Source organism: Phoenix dactylifera, chromosome 2 (assembly GCF_051530095.1).
Source record: "Phoenix dactylifera cultivar Ajwa chromosome 2, Ajwa_hap1_PhDact_Kaust_v1.1, whole genome shotgun sequence".
NCBI lineage: Eukaryota > Viridiplantae > Streptophyta > Magnoliopsida > Arecales > Arecaceae > Phoenix > Phoenix dactylifera.
Genome location: NC_143191.1, coordinates 19,012,148 through 19,033,108, shown reverse-complemented (window position 1 = coordinate 19,033,108; position 20,961 = coordinate 19,012,148). Strand labels below are relative to the sequence as shown.

Here is a 20,961-nt window from a genome sequence, read left to right as displayed (position 1 = left end):
AAAAGGCCTACAGAAATGATATTCAATAGAAAACTTGGACAATAGTGACAATCACTAAGGACATTTACATGAGAGCTGAATTCAAGTTTAAGAATTCCTAAAGCTAGAACTGGAACTGGTCTTCCATCTCCAACATTCAGGAACCTTTCTCCTTCTTCAAACCTCTTACTGACTTGTAGCCCCTGCAACGAATTGCAAATATTAAAAGGACTACCGGTATCCAATACCTAGGTCGAATTATCACAAATAGAAAAATTGCAAGGTGTTATCATATAAGTACCTTGATTGGCAACTGATTGCCCACTTTTCTTAGGCCGGTTCGGATCGAGGGATGTAATGTAAAGAGGACAGTTCCTCTTTCAATGTCCTTGCTTCTTGCAGAAGAAGCACTCCGCCTTGCTCTGATCAGCCTTTTTATTCTTTTTCTGACTAGGCTGAGCATGGTGCACCTGTTTCTTTTGGATTTTATTTTTCTTTTTTCCTTTCTTAAAGGAGCGACCCTTGGATGAACCTCCCACTAAATTCACCGTCTTCTTAAGAAGTTGGTGATCATTCTCAAACGTCTGTAGTAACCCCAACAATTGGTGATAATTCACTACAGATTTCGTCATACGAAAATGAGTGAGAAAAGGACGGTATGATTCAGGCAATGAGTTTAGTATGGCATCCTTCCCCAATTGATCATGAAGGGGAAAGCCAAGAGCGCTTAGATGCTCGATCAACTCAATCATGTACAGTACATGATCAGTTACCGAGGTCCCATCTTTCATTCGGGCGCTGAAGATGGCACAACTAGTTTTGTGCCTCTCAACGTCGTCAGGAACGCCGAATGATTCATTCAACACTTGAATGATATCTTCCGGCTGCGTATTCTCAAAACGCCTACTAAACTCATCACTCATTGCTGCCAACATGATGCATCGAACAGTGATCCGGTCACTGAGCCACTTCTGATAAGTGTCTCTGGCCGATCTTGATGCATTAGCAGCGGGCTGCTCAGGTGCTTGATCCGTTATCACATAAAGGATCCTCTCATGCTCTAGCACTATTTTCAGTTTTCTATGCCAATTATTGAAATTTGGACCAGTCAACTTGTCATTGTCCAACAATGAGCGAAGTGATAAATTAGTGGCCATTTCTGCATAAAAAGAAAATTTGGCTATTAGTATATGAATTGACTAAACACAGTAGACTTGGACTTTAGTCTAAAGATATTCCCACTATTTTATACAAATTGGTAGCCTCTACCTCTAATTCAAAAAATTACTCCTAATTCTTTAGTGGGCACTAGAACCCAATAGATCCCATATAGGCCCGAGTGTGGCTCGGCCAACCCATATGCACCTATCGGTAGGTTCTTAACCAATTGCTTCACCAAGCAACTTCTAGTGATGATTTTGCCCTAGGTTTTCCGGCAGGCGTGTGGCGCCTCCACCGAATATCCTAGTCAGGTCCAACCTTTAAATGATAGGGTTAAGTCTAATCAATTAATAGATGACCAAGCCCGAGTGTGGCTCGGCTCACCTGACCGCCTATTGAAGGTACACTTAACTCATCATATATTGAATGACAATTCCAATGCTTGATAAGTACCAGGCGTGTGGCGCCTCCAATAATTATCAAAACATTGGACCCATTATCACCCAACTTAATGGGAGGCTATGACCTAGTTATCTCCATAACCATTTCATTTTAAGGACCTAATAATTTTAGAGGATTTCATAATTAGGATAGATGAGAAGATCCGGTTAGTCTAATTTCTCCCACTGACTTCACCAAATCAGATTAGACTCAAACCGGTTAAGGAGACACCTAAATTAGTCATACTGATTTTCCTTAAGACATGGGCTAACTCGAATCATTAAGTGATCCAATCAAAATGTGATTGACCATGTCGGCCAGGTAAGTGAGATCGGTGGAAGGGATATGCCATTAACTCGACAAAGACGAATCAGTGCGAGTAGCTCCCAATTAAAAACCACCGGTCAAAACTGCCAAACTTACCTTAGACACCGACTGGTTAATCAATTTCGATTTGATTACTCAAATGACTCGGGCTACACCTCTGAGCCTAAATCAAGTTCCATCTTGGTCTAATCAAAGACATGGAATTGATCAATCTACAACTATTGTATTTAACCTAGAGTTTCCTTGACCTAATCTAGTTACTACTTAATTAGATTTGATCAATTAACTCTAATTAGACCATGTTCGATTCTAACCTTAGGTCTAACCCAATCCTAAGAACTTGATTCAAGCTAACCCATATGCCCAAAGAATTATGCAATGTCAATTAATTGAGTTACAATTCTATTTCATAACACTTAATTCTCAATTAAGTTTAGACTTATGAAAGTTTTGATCATTGCATATTTCTTTTTAATTACATATTAATTACAATCTTTCAGTTCTTAAAACACATTTTCAGATCTGAGTTTTTGTAATTAATCACATGTAATCAGATTTAATTCATGTTTAAGTCATTATGTTTTATGTTCATGCATCACATATACATAACAACATGAATTAATACAAACAACATACATCTTATGTATTTGTTTTTTCACTTTTATTCTGATTTGTTCATTAAAATCAGAGATCATATGAATTATAAACTTTATTTAGATCTAATCTAAATAATATTATGATTTCAGATTTATTCATGTTACTAATCCTAACACAAACATGCATCATATGCATCCAAAATTTCAGATCTACTTAATCATGCATAATCAGCAATTAAATCAATCATAAAAAGCACTTTAGATCTAATCTAAACATGTTAATAATTTTAGATTTAATTACAAGAATTAAAACATAAAAGTTTAAACATAAACCTGGCTCTGATACCAATGTAAGTGAATCCTAGGTTCTTCGGTGTTTAGCATGCTGAATTTTTTTTTTTTTTTGAAAACCATGGCTGAACCTGATCGGGTTGCCTACGTACCCCTTCATAAGGGGGATCAAGCCATACGTAGTTTTTTTTAAGTTTTAAAACGCAGCAGAAAAAACCGAATCAAACAATTTAATTCATGCATGCTTACAAGATCAAATCTAGAAATCAGCACCTTAAGAACACATAGGATTATGCCGGAATCGTTTAAACAATTATGCTAAAACTTTTATGCATGATTAACTATCAGATCTGAAACTTAAGAACTCTATTCCAATTAATCTCTGAATATCCATCGAATGGATTCTGGAGATATCTCCGTGAGGAGCCCCAAAAGAGGGTAAAACCTCGGGGAATTGGACCTAGACCTTGACACCATAATAAATGATTAATGCTAGATTAATACCTTTTATGATGGATGAAAGTTGTGAATCTAATTCTTGACTTCGCAGCCACGCACATGAATGGCCTCTACGAGAAGTACACGCGAAATCCTGAAGGATCTTCTTCCGCAACAGTGCTAGCAGCTGCAGAAGACTTGAAAGCTGAAATCTGCCCGCCGGGATTCAATCAACTCTTGATCAATCGTCTTGAAGCAGATAGAGATGAGGTTTGTAAGGGAAGTAGAGGACTCAGATTTGATCTTGAATCTTCTAGATATTCACCCTGAAAACCCTATCTAAAATGGAGAAGAAGAGGAGGAGGAGGCGGGTGAGGAAGAAGGCTGCATTGGATGTGTTTTTGGTGCCCATGTTTGACCCCTTTTAATGGCCTCCGAATTTTCATTCAAAATTCAAAATTTATTTTTAGAAAACCTCTTTTAGTTGGAACATGCAAAGGAATAGGAACAACCCAAATCAGATCTCAACCAAATCTGATTTAAATTCAAATTTTAAACACATGTGCAAGAGGGAAGGAATTTGAAATCCATGTGGCAAGGTAAAACACTTCATAATTTCGAAATCACCTCTTGAAATTCGAATTTAATCCATTCAAAAACTCAGACGCCACCTTGGCTGATGGTTTGAGTGATTAAAATCATTTAACACATTGCTTAATGTTTGAATTTAAATTCAAATAACAAACAATGTCGCCATGTGTCAAGCAATGGGTCCATGTGCCATGCAATAATTTTGGTTTATTTAAAATTCATGAAATCCAATTCCATGTCACCAATAATTGCCACATCATCTGAGCCTAATCCCCTTAGGTTGCACCTAATCAAATTTGGTCAAACCCGAATTAAAACAAAGCAATTTTGGTTGAACCCAATCTAATCAGGTCAGACCTTGATTGAGCTCAAATTGAATCCAATTCAATTTTGGCTCATGCAAACTCAATCAAATTGAATTATTACTTTGTGTTGGACCTAATTCAATTAGGTCAATCCCCAATTAAGAACAAATTAATTTAAAATTAATTTGATTAGCTTAAGTCCTTTTTGGTTCTGACCTAATCCAATCAGGTCAAAACCTTGATTGAGCCCAAACTTGAATCCAATTCAATTTGGCTCATCCTTAGCACAATTACTCAATCAAATTGAGTTTATTAGTAATTTAATTACTAATTAATCCTTCAATAATTACTTTAATTATTTTATAAGATAATTTGCCAATCAAATTGACCAAATTATCCCTGAATGATTCTTAATCATTCATCAGCTTTCTTGATCAATCAGGAATCTTCTATGCGTGTGACCTCATAGGTTCGAACCTAAGCCGGTAGTATAGGAACAATTTTCTACACAAATCGATGTGACCATCTAGCAATGGTACCCGACGTCCGGATAGGTCGAATATATGCGAAGCAAATATTTTGGAACCCTGAACTATGGTTACTGTATAATTCAATCCCTTTGACTCCTAATGCCAGGATGACTTAGAGCTCACTGTCAACCCTATAATTAGTACATCCATTATGTGATTAACTTTAGATATCCCGTGACTCCTCACTGGGATTACCCTGGCCAAGGTTTTGCTAAATTAATCACAAGACATTATCTCCTGTTTTCAGGAGGGGTCAATTCCATCTTGACTCACAACTGACTACGCAAGTACTTGACTGCACCCAGTGACCTTCCGTCACTGAATTAGAAATTCAGGTAGTCCGGTACCAAAGTACAGTGAGTTGCTTGCTAGTCACAGGTTGCGGTCTCAGGTCAGAGGGCCAAACTTATACCCATATCCACTCGGAACATCTCTCGACAGTAGAGCGTTTCGGAATTGGTCACGTTTAGTGAAATGTACTTCTACACTTCACTTGTGTGGCATACCAGTGTCTCCACACTCCTTGGTTAAGAGGACAACCAACATATATGTCACACAACGACCTAATCTCGATAATGTTGTCGTCTTAGTAACAACATATCATTTCGTCGCAAACAAGTTTAAGGACTCAAAGATAAATCCTCCTTTATCATAACATAAGTCCTAAGGACTTCATCATATAAGAGTTCATTTGAAGATGAAATGATGAATAATGCCAAATAACACTTTATTAATTTGTCAATTCATTTACAAAATTCAATCATCAATATGCTGACGATTGACATTTAGGATACAAATTCCAACAGTAAGTACCCGAAAAAGGATTATTGAAAGATTTTTGATAGGTATTCACAATATTGGCCTGATCGTGCAAGACTTTCTTGAATGCGGGTATTGTGGGAAAATCAGTGGTGAGATGGCCAGGCATCTCACAAATCCTACAACACTCGCTGTTATGTTCTACGGTCTTGACGGGTTCAATCCTTCTAAGTTCAATTTCCTCTACCTTCCTAGTAAGGGCTGCCATTTTAGCCTGAATATCATCCTGAGTACTAAGGTTGTAAAGGCCCCCGTGTCCAATGCTAGTAGGCTTAGGTAAAGGTTTATTCACTCTATCCCCTGTATCCCATAATTGTGCAGTCTCTGCGAGAGAATCTAAATAGTCCCATGCCTCATCGGGTTGCTTTTCCAAAAATAGACCATTGCACATAGTCTCTATAAATTGTTTTAACTGTGGAGACAATCCTTCGTAAAAGAAACTAATGGTTCTCCATGTTTCAAACCCATGATGAGGACAAGAGAGAAGCAAATCTTTAAATCTCTCCCAGTATTCATAAAATGTTTCATGGTCTTTTTGTTGGAAGTTACTAATGTGCCTTTTCAAAAAGTTAGTCCTTTGTGCGGAAAAGAATTTTTTCAAGAATTCTTTTTGCATATCATGCCATGTTCCTAGCGATCTAGGTCTCAAGGAGTTCAGCCATGTTTTGGCTTTATCCTTTAAGGAAAAAGGGAACAAGGTCAATTTAAGGACATCTTCCGATACATTTGGCACTCTAAATGTGATGCTAATTTCCTCAAAATCCTTAAGGTGAAGATAAGGGTTCTCGGATTCCATTCCATGATACTTTGGCAGCAATTGAATTACTCCTGGTTTGATTTCAAAGTGTCCTACGTTTTCAGGAATAATCATGCATGAAGGTTGACTAGTCCTGGTGGGGTGTAAGTATTGTCGAAGTGTCATAACTGGGGGTCTACCTTCATCACCATGGTGACTTCCTACATCATCAGGAAAATTTGCCATCTCACAAGGTGTGAGATACTGCGAAGGAATTTCAAGGATGTGTCCTAAGGGATGATCTAAAGTTGTACGACTTAATCGACCGGTGTCGTCCCTATTCCAACCTAGCATACAAAATTTAATTAAATTTATTTTATGTTTTTTTTAAAAAAAATAAATATAAATATAAGTACCAACTAAAGATACCCTAAAACTACACCCTAAAACAAAAATCTATTCACAATCAAACATGCAACTAAACATTACACCTCAATTTCTAATGTTTTTCTTAAATTTCTAGACAGCTCCTAACTGGTCTGAAGAGGGCACCTAAGCCTCCAATCCGGTCTAATGAACCGAGTTGACCAGGTAAGCTCCCAGGTAAGTGGAGGGGTCACGATGCGTTCGCAAAGGTCCCACTTAAAACCCACTTGCCTCGAACAGATGAACTGTCTCCCTTATAGGGACAAAGCTTGCCTAGACATCAACTAAGCCACAGAGCGAAATTGGTGCAACTTTCGGTGGTCTTCGTCCTATTGAGCTCGAATGTCCTTAGGGGCCAACGTCTAGTTGATTTTAGTTAAGCTTAGGATATTTATGCAATGGGGTGATTTTTGGGCTAAGGACGAGTGATGAAATCCCGACCTTATCTTTTTAAATGGGTTCAGCCCTTAGAATATTTTATACTGATGCCTTATACTATATGCAACAATCAAGAGATTTTTTTTTTTTAATGTTTTATGACATGACATTAAATTTCATTGAATAGGTGATCGAGCAAATTATTTATTTTTTTTTTAAAATTTTATGAGTTGAAGTTTGAAATTTGAATTCTGAAATTTGAAATTTGAAATTTTAGGTTTTTCCTCTCTTTTTTTTTAATTTTTGAATAATCACCCTTGATCTTTTCTTAAAGTTTTTTTTTTTTAAATTTTCAATTAGCAACAAGGGTTAATGAGATATGATAACAATAAAATTCTGATTCTAAAATAATTAAATGCAGAAAATTAAAAACAGAAAGTAGCAAGGTTTCGTATTAATCTAATGGTCTTAAAAGTTTCAGAATGTCAATCAGACCGTTCAGATGAAAGAAACACAGGTCCCGAACTTGACGACCAAATTTGAGTTCAATCAGATGGTTAATTACTTTGATATCAGAGTTTGATGCAGACTGTGCAGGGAATAAAAAAACAGCAGTAAAGAAATTTTTTTTTTCGAAAGAAAAAGACTAACTACTAAAGTACTAATTAAATCTAAAATTATACTAATAAATCAGCCGTTCTCCGGCAACGGCGCCAAAAACTTGACGCGCTCGCAAAATTGCTTTCGCAAAACTAATCTCCCAAGTATAGGAGAATCGCACAAGTAGTAAATTCTCGGAAGTCTGAGGTCGAATCCTTAGGGAACGAAATATATATGAGATTATTTAATATAATTTTAGATTAATTAATTCAATAAATTTGTGGATTAAAATTATATTTTGATTTTCAGAAATTAAAAGCAGAGAATAATAGATCAATGAACAAAGTTCAATCAAATAGAAATGGTTAGGGATCCAGAATCCCCCTTGATAATATTGCATTCAAGAATAAATCTTGCAATTCTTGATTAAGGATGTAAAAGTAGAATAGATAAAAACATGGAATATATTTTATGGACATATGAACTCTATTTCTAAGCATTCATCGTGCCTATTACATCAACGACAAATCAAATACTAAAGCAGTCCATGTGCCAATAAACATAAACCATTAAAAATCTATCTACGAAATAGTTATGCAAGAACCCATAACACATTAAAAATATAAATCAATAAGAGCAAAGGTTCAGAATTTACTTCAAAGAAATCAGCCCTCCATTAACATCAAAGGTTCCTCCATCACCCTTCACCTAAGAAATCAGCCCTCCATTAACATAAAAGAAAACTCCCCTCTTTTCTTTTCTTTTTTCTATTCTTTTTGGAAACAGAGCATGCTCTGTTTCCCTTTTTTTTTTCTTTCTTTGAATAACAGGAGCTCCTCTGTTTTTTTCGAATGGGACTCTCCTCCACTTTCTCACCCAGCCGAGAGGTATATATCGAGCTGGCGTCGATCCCCTTCTCACACGCGGTGGAGATGAGCGGACCCGATGGATCTGGGGCGTGGATCACGGGATCACGGTTGCTGGGAAGCTTCACAGATCCCGGGATTCGCTGCTGTTCTATCGCAGAAGCAGGGGATGCGGGATGCTCCAACACGTGAGATCTGGACGTGGGAGAATCACTCGCGGGAGAAGCGGAATCTGGGAGGCTCGTGGATGCTGGGTGGACTGGATCGGAAGGAATGAGCGTGGATCCAGAAGAATCGGATGAGGAGCAGATCCTTGGACGAGCGATGGGATTCTGATTGCTGTGAATCCAGAAGAGGTTGACGGATGTTGATCACGGATGCTGGAATCACGGATCGAAAGCTGGATCTTTGCTGGGATGAGGTGCGGACGAGGCGTGCGCTCGTGAGGAACTCGGACGTGGACGCTGCGATGAAGTCGGATGGAGCTTGAGATGGAGCTGGGACGCGTTGTGAACGTGGAAGCTTGGGAGATCTGATCGCAGAAGGCTGAGATGTAGATGAGATGCTAATCCGGAAGCAGTGGACGCTCGCAAACGGAATGCGGAGACGGAGCCGGCTCGCGGACGGTTGGTCGCAGGAGGATCGGACTGCTGGCGCTTGGATGGAGTTGCTCGCGAACGGCTATCTGGCAGACATCCGGATGCGCGAATCTGCGGAAGGCTGAAGATCGTGGGATGCTGGAATCGCGGGATGCCGGGTGGATGGTTCACAATTCTTCCACGCGGGCGGATGGGCTGCACACGTCTCAGATGCTTGGGCTCACACAGAAGATTGAAGCTGCGATGAAGTGGACGGCTGAACTTGACCTCCTTCTAGTGTGCAACTGGGGTTGACACATGCGGTTGGCTGGTCACCTGCAGTGATGCATATTTTTGGACCCAATGTGCATTTTAGCTTTGATTTCCGATCACCTGCACCCCACAAAAATATGATATTAATGCAGCACATTTATCATTTTTTTGTTAGCAATAATACTAATTTAAGTGATGTGTAGATCGCACTTTTGTGCTCTCATCATATGGTACTCTAAAGAATCAAGCATAAACTTAATAGGGTACACTGATTCAGACTTCGCTGGTTGTAAACTTGATAGAAAAAGCACCAACGGGTCTTATCAATTCTTAGGAGAGAACTTAATCTCATGGTTTAGCAAGAAACAAAACTCGGTTGCACTATCCACAGTGGAAGCCGAATATGTTGCTGTCGGGAGTTGTTGTGCTCAAATTTTATGGATCAAGCAACAACTTGAAGATTATGGCATTAAACAAGATAAGATTCCCATAAATTGTGATAATACAAGTGCCATAAATCTAACTAAAAATCTAATTCAACACTCAAGAACTAAACATATTGAGATAGACATCACTTCATAAGAGATCATGTGTTAAATGGTGATGTGATGCTTGAATTTGTTTGTACTGATGATCAACTTGCTGATATCTTCACAAAATCCTTGAGTGAAGATCGATTTTGTATCCTTAGAAGAGGATTAGGAGTGATTGATCCATTTTTGTGATACTCTCCTATAATTCATTGATTTTGATGATTAGCTTATGTTGGATATACGATTTCTCGTCTATGGTCATCAAATCATTCCTTAAGATCTAAAGATTTCCATATCTCTCTCCTTTGGCACGGAATTAATTGAATTTTTGGTTATGTGCCAGAGTTCGAGTCGACTCGAATAGATTTTAGAGTCAACTCGTGGACGAGTCGACTCGCGCATGTTTAGGAGTCAACTCGAAGTCGAGTCGACTCGCGCATATTTAGGAGTCGACTCAAGGTCGAAAATCCGACTTTTAACCCTAAGCAAAATATTTTTTTCTCCACTTCTATTTTCAGCCACCACTGTTCAAAAGCCCTAGAGTCGTCTCCTACATCGTCCCCGACCCATTTTTGGCCCTTTCTCTCGTGTTTTCTCCCATTTTTTCTTGTCCTTCCCTCGGTTTTAGGTCAAAATGCCTAGGAAAGCCGTTGTCCCAAGCCGGAAGAGACCTCTCACCGCGAGTGGCGCCGAGAGACGGTCCAAGGCACGAAACGAACCCGTGAGGCCAACACCTCCGGTTCCTTCTCCGCCTAGGCCGGTTCCCTCGTGTCCGTGCACCAGAAGGGTTGTCTCTACCGGAAGGAAAGTCAACTTTGACTTCCTCTCCCAGGAATGGTTCACCTTAGGGCATCGTCTTAGGGCCTAGGGCTTAGAGTATTTTTGTTTACTTGACCTCCCTACATACCCAGGGTTAGTTAGAAAATTTTACGGGACCGTCACACGGGGTGGCGGTGGTATCCAATGGACTGTAGCAGGTGTCCCTATTTTCATTTCGGAGGACTTCATTACTCGAGTCCTCCATCTCTCCCGAGAGGGGATTGCTCCCACACATCCATCTGATAGGACTGAGGCCCTTATGGCCATCTTAGGGAGCCCACCTCAATCCCCCATAGAGGAGGTGTTTGCAAATCAGCTTTCAGCTGAAATGCGACTCCTCCTAAGTATCATCTCTAGGACTCTCTTTCCTAAGACCGGGAGGTTTGACTTCATTTCTAAGAGAGACCTAGGCTTGATGTTCCACATTCTACATGACATTCCCCTGCACTTCCCCAAACTCATCTATAGATATATCTATGAACCCCTAGACAAACCTAGGTTGAGTCTCCCGTATGGCATGCTTTTCACACTCATCTTTAGGAAGTTAGAAGTCCCTATCCCTGAGGGACAACCCTCTCGCTCCCTCAGACACACTGACCACATGGGTGAGGGGACTCTCCACCGAATGGGTTTCCACAAGGTGGAGGGTGTCTGGGTTAGGAGGACATCCACATCCACACCATCTGACCCCACTACTCATCATTCACCTAGCTCTGATCATGACCAGGACCAGTCCACAGATCCTTCCACCTTCCCATCCACATCTGGTCCTTCAGTCCCTGCTGAGCCATCTACTTCAGCTGGACCCTCTACCGTACCACCCCCTCAGCAGCCTCTAGAAGTCAGGATTAGCCCTGAGCAGATTCGAGAGCTGAGAGATGAGATAGTGAGGGAGCTAAGAGGTTCACACAGTGCACCCTCCACTGACGTCATTCCCTCCACAACAGCGGTATCCATGATGATAGCAGAACTTAGGGAGAAAATGTCAAACATGAGGAGTCTAGTCCAGGGTCAATACTTGAGCCTAACAGCCATAAAGGAAGACACGAGGCAGATGCGAGACAGCATCAGAGAAGAGATGGGAAGGCAGAGTAAAGGAGCGGAAAGGCTTACAAATGTCGTGATCTTCAAACTTGACTCCATCCAAGAAAGTGTGACCCAACTAGCAGAGACACTAAGGCAACCTCAGAGATCATCACACAACTAGGAAATATATCTGAGGAGATGAGCCTGGTCCTCCGATCTAGCCGACTAAATTTGGGAGCCTCATCCTCCTCCTCTACTAGACGACCCTAGTTGCATTTCTATTTTTATGATGTACAGTCCTTTGTGGACTTTCTGAAATGTATTCAATCTTGAATTTAATACAATGAATAGAGATTTTCTTTCAAAAAACTATGCAATTTGACTTGTTATCTCTTTCTGTGTTATGTGCTTTTTGCTATGATGACAAAAAGGGGGAGAAAATATGATGTATTGAATGTAAAGGGAATCACTAAACAAAAGAAAATTCTTAAAGCAAAATGTAATTTGTTCTTAGTGGATTCGATACCTCGAGGCTCATTATCCCTCTGTTGGAGCTCCTCAAGGAGTAATCTCCAGAATCTATTCAAGAGATATTCGGAGATTAGTTGAATTATATTTAAGAACAAATTGTCAGATTTTCCCTCTGAAAGTAAGAATTTAAGCTCAAAAGTTTCAAAACATTAAAAGAAAATTCAGAAAACTTGAACTAGACTTAAACAAAATTGAATGCACATGTTGAAGGAAAGAATCTGAAATCTTAAGAAAGCAAATTCATTAAATACATATAATCCAAACAATTGATTGCATGATTGGAAGGCTTATATAATTCCAAATGAAAGGAGGAGCTTTAATTTCAGAATTTACTGATTCATACCTTTCAATGTTGGATAAATTAAATAACTAGACATTTGAATTTCTTTTAAAACTTTACAATGAATCACCTCTTGGTTGAGCAATTCACTTTACAAATACTCAATATTTTATCATCATCAAAAAAGGAGAGATTATGGAGTGATTGATTATAACCCATTTGATTTTGATGAGTTCAAAGCATTTGAGTATATTTTATGTTATATTAATGAATTCAATCTAGTGTTTCAGGCAAATATTTGTCTATTTCAAATTAAGTGCCTCTAGCTTTGGTTCAAAATTATTTGGATAAGTATTGAACTCTATATGAACCAAAGTCTGAATTCCGAGTCGACTCCGGAAGACTACGAGTCGACTCCGGAAGATTACGAGTCGACTCCAAGTGGTTTAGAGGTTCTGGCACGAGCTTGAGTCGACTTCGGTACACTACGAGTCGACTTCGACTGAGAACAGACAGAAGAACAGAAAGATGAATTTCAGACCCGGTCACCGAGTCGACTCCAGAAGGTTACAAGTCGACTCCGATGTTTGGCGAGTCGACTCCGATGTTTGGCGAGTCGACTCCCGACGTTTTCGAGTCGACTCCAAAAGGTAACAGACAGAAAGACAGAACGATGGTTTTTAGACCCTGTAACCGAGTCGACTCCAGAAGGTTACGAGTCGACTCCGATGTTTGGCGAGTTGACTCCTAGTTATGTCCGAGTCGACTCCCAGAAGAAAGCAAGTCCCAAAGGCAGAGAACTATTTTCGGAGACCCTGTGAACGAGTCGACTCCAAGTGCTCCAGAGTCAACTTCCAAGTCAGCCGAGTCGACTCCAACAAAGTGCGAGTCGACTCCGAGGCAGTTCAGATCAACAGACAGAGGATCAGCTTTTCAGACTCTGAGAGCCGAGTCGACTCCAAGAGAACCCGAGTCGACTCAAGAGAGAAAAGTAGAGAAATGGATTTCTGGAACCCTGAGAACGAGCCGTCTCCAAAAGTGCCGAGTCATCTCCAGATATTGGCGAGTCGACTCCAGGATTGGTCCGAGTCGCCTCCAGGACGGGACAGTACTTTAATTCAAATCCTGAACAGTGGACGATCGTCTCCAGTGAAGCATGAGTCGACTCCAACAACAGTCAAGTCGACTCCAGATCGAGCGAGTCGACTCCGACCCCAATGGATACATTGTCAGGATATGCAGACTGTACAAAACGGCTACAAATCAGTGTCTAACGGCTATTTTTCGTAGGAAACAGTTTAAATAGCCAGAGTAAACAGTAGTAGACAGGGATTGAGCTATTCCATTGTGTGCATTAAAGCTTTTCAACTATCAAGAGACTCAAGTGAGAAAATACAAGCAAAAGAAGGAAGAAGTGCATTCAACTCAACCGAACAAGTACTTCCTTTGCAATCAAGGCTCTACTACTGTCATTCAATCTTCTGTGCATTCAAGAGGAGACTCAGAAATCGAGAAGCCCCTACTTTCCCTTCTGAAATCTGTTTGAGGGCTTCTAACCTTTCTCTATTAATATTGTTCACATCTGCTTTTTACAAGCTTTCCTTGTGATTTTTCCAAACTGTTTTTCTTACTTGATTCATTCAGGGAATTGAATTAAGGATAGTAAGGTTTGTTAGTGAGCCAAAGTTAAAACCAACGGTGTAAGGGTTTGATTGTGATCCCGGAAAAACAATCGGGTGGTTCTAGTCGATGAGCCTGTGAAAACCGACCGAGTTCGTTGTGATCTCATGAAAACAATAAGTTGGGTTGTAAACTTGTAAAACAACTAGCTGTAATCCTAGGGATTATAGTGAACTCCTAAGTACGGCTTGGAAAGTGGACGTAGGAGCAAGAGTTGGTTCCGAACCATTATAAAGTCTCTTGTGTTTGTATTGATTAATTGTCTCTTCCACTCTCTCTATTCACTACATCTAATAATCTATTTAATCTGCTTGCAATAGATTTAATTAATTACTCATTAAGTTTAAATTTGTCAATAATTAATTAAAACCCAATTCACCCTCCTCTCTTGGGTTGTCTCCTTGGGCAACAAAGCAATATGTGCACTAATCTCAGCGGATCAATCACCGTCCTCGTGATGATCCATCAATCAGGAGCAATTGAGGAATTAATCACCAATGACACATGCCTTAAATTCTCAACTCTTGAGAATATGCGTCACCATCTTATTAATTCCTTGGACGATTCCATGGACACATAAGAACATGAATGAAAAGAATGCCCAACTTAATAAATTCATAATTAGGTCAAGTATAAATTTATGTCCCAGAATAAAGTAATGCGTCAGCCAAATTGGCTTCTAGGGCATACTTCTAACAGAAAGAAGCATTAGGCTTCATCTTCAAATTTTTTTTACTTTTTGCAATCATTTCTTTTTATGAAATCTATCATTTCTCTTTCATGCAATCCTTGTTCTAGGTTCAATTTAATTTCCGCTTTTTATGCAATCTTTTAATTTTTTTTTCATGCAATATATGAAATTTTCTCTCATGCAATCTATGTTCCAGGCTTCAATCCTCTTAAGCACTATTTTCATCCATGCTAAAGTTTTCCTTTGAATAGTTAAATATTTCATTAAATTTATAAATGCTCTTCGATTCCAAGTACCTGTCTTTTCGTTATTTTCAAATAGAAAACATTCTCTGGTAGATTAGAGAATCATTCAACATCCCCAACATAATGTTTTTCTTTTGTTGTTCAAAAATCGGTTTTGAATCCGAGTGAACGTTTTGATTTTTATGCAACTCCAACCGCCTTCCTGTGGATCGATCTCTTACAACCACTATTCTTCGAGTAGAAAAGGTAAGAGTAAAATTAAATTAAACTTTGTTTGTCGGTTCTAACAATGATCTGTTTAGCATATTTTTAGGTAAATAGGAATTGGAACAAAATTTTGAACACTGTTCATATGAATAGTGATTTCAGCATGAATAGCAACTTCAGGAATGAATAGTATTTTCAGCTATTCTTCATAGGATTGGAGGTTAAAAAGTTCTTTTTCTTTGTAATGAAGTGAGAGTGGGAATCTCTATTCCGAAAGAGTACGAGTGCTAATCCGAAAAGGAGGAAACGCGAGGATCACTGGGAGATCGCACGCGGGCTCGGATGTTTGGGTGCAAATGTGCTCGATCAGATCATGGCAGGATTGGGCCCGCGCGGTTTGGGGCCATGATGCATCCCTCTAAACCCTACAAATGCGCATTTAAACTTTAATTTATACTAACCTGTGCCAAACAAAAATATAATATTAACTTAGTGATTTTATCGTTATATGTTAGCAGTAATACTAATTTAAGCAGCATGTAGATCGCACTTTTGTGCTCTCATCAGGGTCGACTTGAGATGGCTGGAGTCGACTCCAATGAAGTTGGCTAGGAGGATGGCTCTATTTTGAGGTTAAAAACAAGGGAAGTTTGGGTATGTGGAAAGAAAGAGGCTTGTTCGCATGGAGAGAAAGAAATTGATGGGATGCAGTGGGTCCAGGCATCATCCAATTGAGTTTGATTCGACCTGCATACATTAGGCTTGATCAACAAATAATCAAATCAAACTTGAATTACTTCTAATTTATTAAAATGTGCTGATGAAAGGAAATACATTTTCTTATGTTTAAATCTAAAAAGATGTGCATAAAAATAATAATAAGGGCTATGTAAAATAGATTAATTTATACATTATTTAGCACTTATCACATCCCCAAACCTACATTTTGCTAGTCCTCAAGCAAAATAAAAAATGAAAAAAAAATTAACTCACTTTTGCAGGAATCGCGATTGCATTTACCGTATGCAATAAGGCTTTAAACCCCTATGTGGCCCTAGTGGACGAGTTTTGTCTCGTGAGGATTTCCGGCGCAGATATCCACAAACTGCTGTCTCTACCCAAAGAATTTATTTTATTATTTTCTAAAATCTAATCTCAAATGCATAAATACCAAGAATTTTAAAAGTACACAAAGTTTTAATTACTAAGTCAGCCCAAATCCTAGGTCAGTATGCAACTTAAGTTGAAGTCATTAAGTTTCCGTTAGGAAGTTATAAGATTTATCTATACTTGGGTGCTCGGTGAAATCTGGACTATACACAAACTAAGGCTTTAGACCCTCCAAAATACTGCTAAAGCTAGTAGTTTTCAAGAATTGATCGGATAGGACCTAATCACTGATTCAAAACCATCCTATCTTGCAGAATTTCGAGAGTTGTGGATGTTTACTTTAATACCTCGTGGGCTTTATCTGTAATATTCCAGTTTACTTAAATTTTTACAACAACGGCTTTCACACTATCGTCTTTATCAAGGTCAATTATTATTATTATTATTTCTCTATTATTTGTTTTTTCTCTTTTTTTTGTGTGTATATATTGTGCACTTTTACTCTTGGATGATTTGTCCATGTAGTGAGCATTTAGTCAACAACTCCTACCCCAGTTGGCGTAAGGTGTTGGGCATCAAGACTTCCCTACGGACCTATGCTCGGGTTCATCATCGCAAGCCCGCTGACCTTTGACAATAGGTAGCCCTTTTCGATTTACCTGACTAAATTCACTCTTTTTTTTTTTAATAAATATGAGATAATAGTGAATTAGATAGGTATGATTCATCAGGACTCAAGGTTGCTACCAGACTTAACAACATAATGTTGAACCTAATCCTTAGAAGTGCAGTCCATGTATGTTGTGAAATTCCAAAGTAAAAATTATCTTACAACTTGCTAAAAGAACTTTTAATAAAAAAAACTCAAATTGTCTTACTTCTGACTAGTCATTGGGCTTGTTAGATTTTATATACTTTGTGCAGTTATCATTTCAGCACTAATAGAAATTAGATTCATTTTTTTTAATATTATTATTTTTTATTATTTTATTTTATTTTATTTTGGACGAAAATATGATGCATATGGAGGATAGAAGCATTTTACCTTAGTTGCATCAGTAATATGATGACTCCTGTTAAGAAATTACAAAAAAATTACGACAAGAAAATGTGCAAAAATGACCTATGAGAATTGGGTTGCCTCCCAACAAGCGCTAAGTTTAACGTCTTCAGCCAGACGCAGCGTATCCTTATCAAATCATACGGGGTTCATGCTGAGTTTTTCAAGGAAGAAAATTTGTGAGAGACTGATTGTCGGGCAAGGAGTTGATTGCTTCTATGGCCTTGTCTATCTCAAAGTCAAAATGGGCCGAGCATGTTTTCAGAGGATCATCTACCAAAATATAGGGAATGTTTTCTTCTACAAGATCGTTCATTTTGTCTATTAGGAAGCACTCAACTTCCTTTGCAGGTTGATCAGAGGTACGAAATATATTTAACTTGACCTTCATATTCCCAAAAGATATATTCATCACCCCAGTTCTACAATTTATACATGCATTGGCTGTAGCTAAAAAGGGATGACCTAGAATCATAGGGATCTGTTTCTTAAGATTAGGCACAGGTTCCATATCAAGGACGATAAAATCGACTGAAAAATAAAATTTATCTACCTTGACTAGGACGTCTTCAATTATTCCTCGTGGTATTTTTACAGATCTATCAGCCAATTGCAGAGACACCGAAGTAGGCTTTAGTTCACCTAATCCAAATTTCTCATAAACTGAGTAAGGAAGAAGATTAACATTGGCTCCTAAATCTAAGAGTGCCTGATCAATAAGATTATCTCCTACGATACAAGAGATGGTGGGGGCACCAGGATCTTTGAACTTAGGGGGGATTTTGTGCTGGAGGATGGAGCTCATTTGTTCAGTTAGAAAGATCTTTTTAGGCACATGTCCTAGATTTTCGTTTCTGGATACAAAGGTCCTTGAGAAATTTGGCATAGGATGGAACTTGTTTTATGGCATCAAGGAGAGGGAGGTTGATTTTGATTTATTTAAAAACCTCCATTATTTCTTCTAACGAGGTTCCTTTCATGCCAAAGGGAGAAGGTGCATTCAGACATTGAGGGAAAAGAGCATTCGGTGTAAAAAGTATGGTCGGTTCTGGACTAAATGGTGACAAAGAAGAGTTTGGATTCTCCTTAGGCACAGTCATACCTTTGTCATCATTTTCCTTATGCTCTTGTTCTCCAACCTTATTGTCTACTATACGTCTGCTTCTTAAGGTAGTCATGGCGTTAGCTTGTTCATGGTGAACATCATTTGGGTGAGTTTCTTGAGCCATGTACTGTCCTCTCGGATTATTCACTGGTTGGCTCGGAAGCTTGCCTTCCTGTCTCCTATTTAGTACACTCGCTAGCTGCCCTAGCTGGGTTTCTAATTTGGCAATAGACTGGGTATGGGAGTGCAACAATTGTGTCTTGGCTTCTAGTCCTTGAAGGGCAGTCAATACTTTTTGCTCAAAAGCCATATCTCTTTGGGGTGCTGGAGGAGAGACATGCTGGAATTGTGAATAGTGAGTAGGAGGACGGTTCGGATGAATATTCTGGAAGGGTTGAAAGTTTTGCGAATAAGGCTGAGAGGTATTGGGAGTCTGCGGTTTCCAAGAGAAGTTTGGATGGTTGCGCCATCCCGGATTGTAAGTAGTAGAATATGGATCATTACCTAGTCGGGATTTTATTTGGGCAGCATTAACTTGTTCTTGCATAAATTCAGAAAATTGAGCTGCCGAAGGGCACTCATAAACAGGATGAGCCGGGCTAGAACAGAGAGCACATACTTGTACTTGGGAAAAATTTGGAAGTTGTTCTCTAGATATTAGCTGGTCCAATTTGCAGGACAGTGCATCTACTTTATCAGATAGACCTATGGACTGGCTAACTTCATATATGGTTCCTTTTTTTTAGGAACTCAGGGGTGCTTGACGAGCGGAGGAGGCATGGTGGAGGGAATTTTTATTGAGATTTTCAAACAATTGCCATGCCTCATGTTCACTTTTAAGTATGAAAGTTTCCCCACAAGAAGCATCAACCATCTGACAATTTCGTTCAGACAACCCGTCATAAAAGCATTGCACTAATTGCCATTTGGGTATTTGATGATGTGGGCATTTTCAGAGTAAATCTCTAAACTTTTCCCGGATTTCATGAAATTCTTCCCCGTCAGATTGAGAGAAGCTCGTGATAGCACGCCTAAATTGGTTTGTTCTTCCTATGGAAAAATATTTCTTTAGAAATTTATGTTGCATTTGGGCCCATGAAAGAATAGAATTGGCTTCTAATAAATGGAGCCACTGCTTAGCTCTATCCTTAAGAGAAAAAAGGAATAGCTTAAGTTTCAGAGCATCATCAGTGAAGTTCTGAATTTTGACAGTAGTGCAGATCTCAAGGAACTCATCTAAATGTTTGTATGGGTCTTCATTGTTGAGTCCATAAAAAAAGGGAAGCATTTGGATGACACTAGACTTAATTTCAAACTATGCAGCAGCAGTGGTATCAGGTAGCCGAATACAAGATGGGGAGGTATAAATGGAAGGAGTGAAATACTCCTTTAGCAGCTTGGGTTGTTCTTCAGCCATCTCGACAGGTGGTGTAGATCCTAAAGTTCAATAGGTGCGGATTTCGGCTCGAAGGGTCCTAATAGAACGCTCTATTTCAGGGTCAAAAGGTACTAGTTCAGGAGATCTATAACGACATCCTTGCATCCACTAAAGCTCTTCTGATTAATTGAGTGCAGTCAAGTATGTAATAAAAACACATCAAATTCTTGTGTTTGCCCTAAAATCACTAGACAGCTCCTAACTGGTTTGAAGAGGGCACCTAAGCCTCCAATCCGGTCTAATGAACTGAGTTGACCAGGTAAACTCTCAGGTAAGTGGGGGGGTCACGATGCATTCACAAAGGTCCCAATTAAAAACCACTTGCCTCGAACAGATGAACTGTCTTCCTTAGAGGGATAAAGCTTGCCTAGACATCAACTAAACCACAGAGCGAAATTGGTGCAACTTTCGGTGATCTTCATCTTATTGAGCTCGAATGTCCCTAGAGGCCAACGTCTAATTGATTTTAATTAAAGTGATTGCTATGTGAGAATTGGTTGACCTAATTTGGGCAAGAATTTGGTGATGAAATCCAATTCTTATTTTGTTGGGGTGATTGCCCTTACTATGTGCGTGATGAATTAAATAGTGTGTCAAGCAATAATACACGCCTTACTCAAATTAAGTCAAACAATCACAACAAGGATTCAAATGCATGAGCAACCTAAATAATATCTATTCAAGCACTCGTAGTTTAAAGGGGGCAACAGACTAGACACACATATACCGAGACATATGTGTCGAGCTTCCCCACTACGTTTGCAAGCTGATGCGCGAAAAGACAAGAAAGGTTTAGAGGTTACCAAGCAAAAATTTCAGCAAGCTAATTGATCAAACCTCTTCAGTACTTGTCCTTTGGTCGTCCAAAATTCTTTCCTTCTTTCTTTTCCTTCTCTTTTAT

General features: G+C 39.1%; 1 pseudogene; it reads left to right on the top strand.

The window, feature by feature from the left end:
- The first annotated feature begins 5,939 nt into the window (after nucleotides 1–5,939).
- On the top strand, nucleotides 5,940–6,037 carry LOC120105411 (small nucleolar RNA R71; annotated as a pseudogene).
- Nucleotides 6,038–20,961: the final 14,924 nt, after the last annotated feature.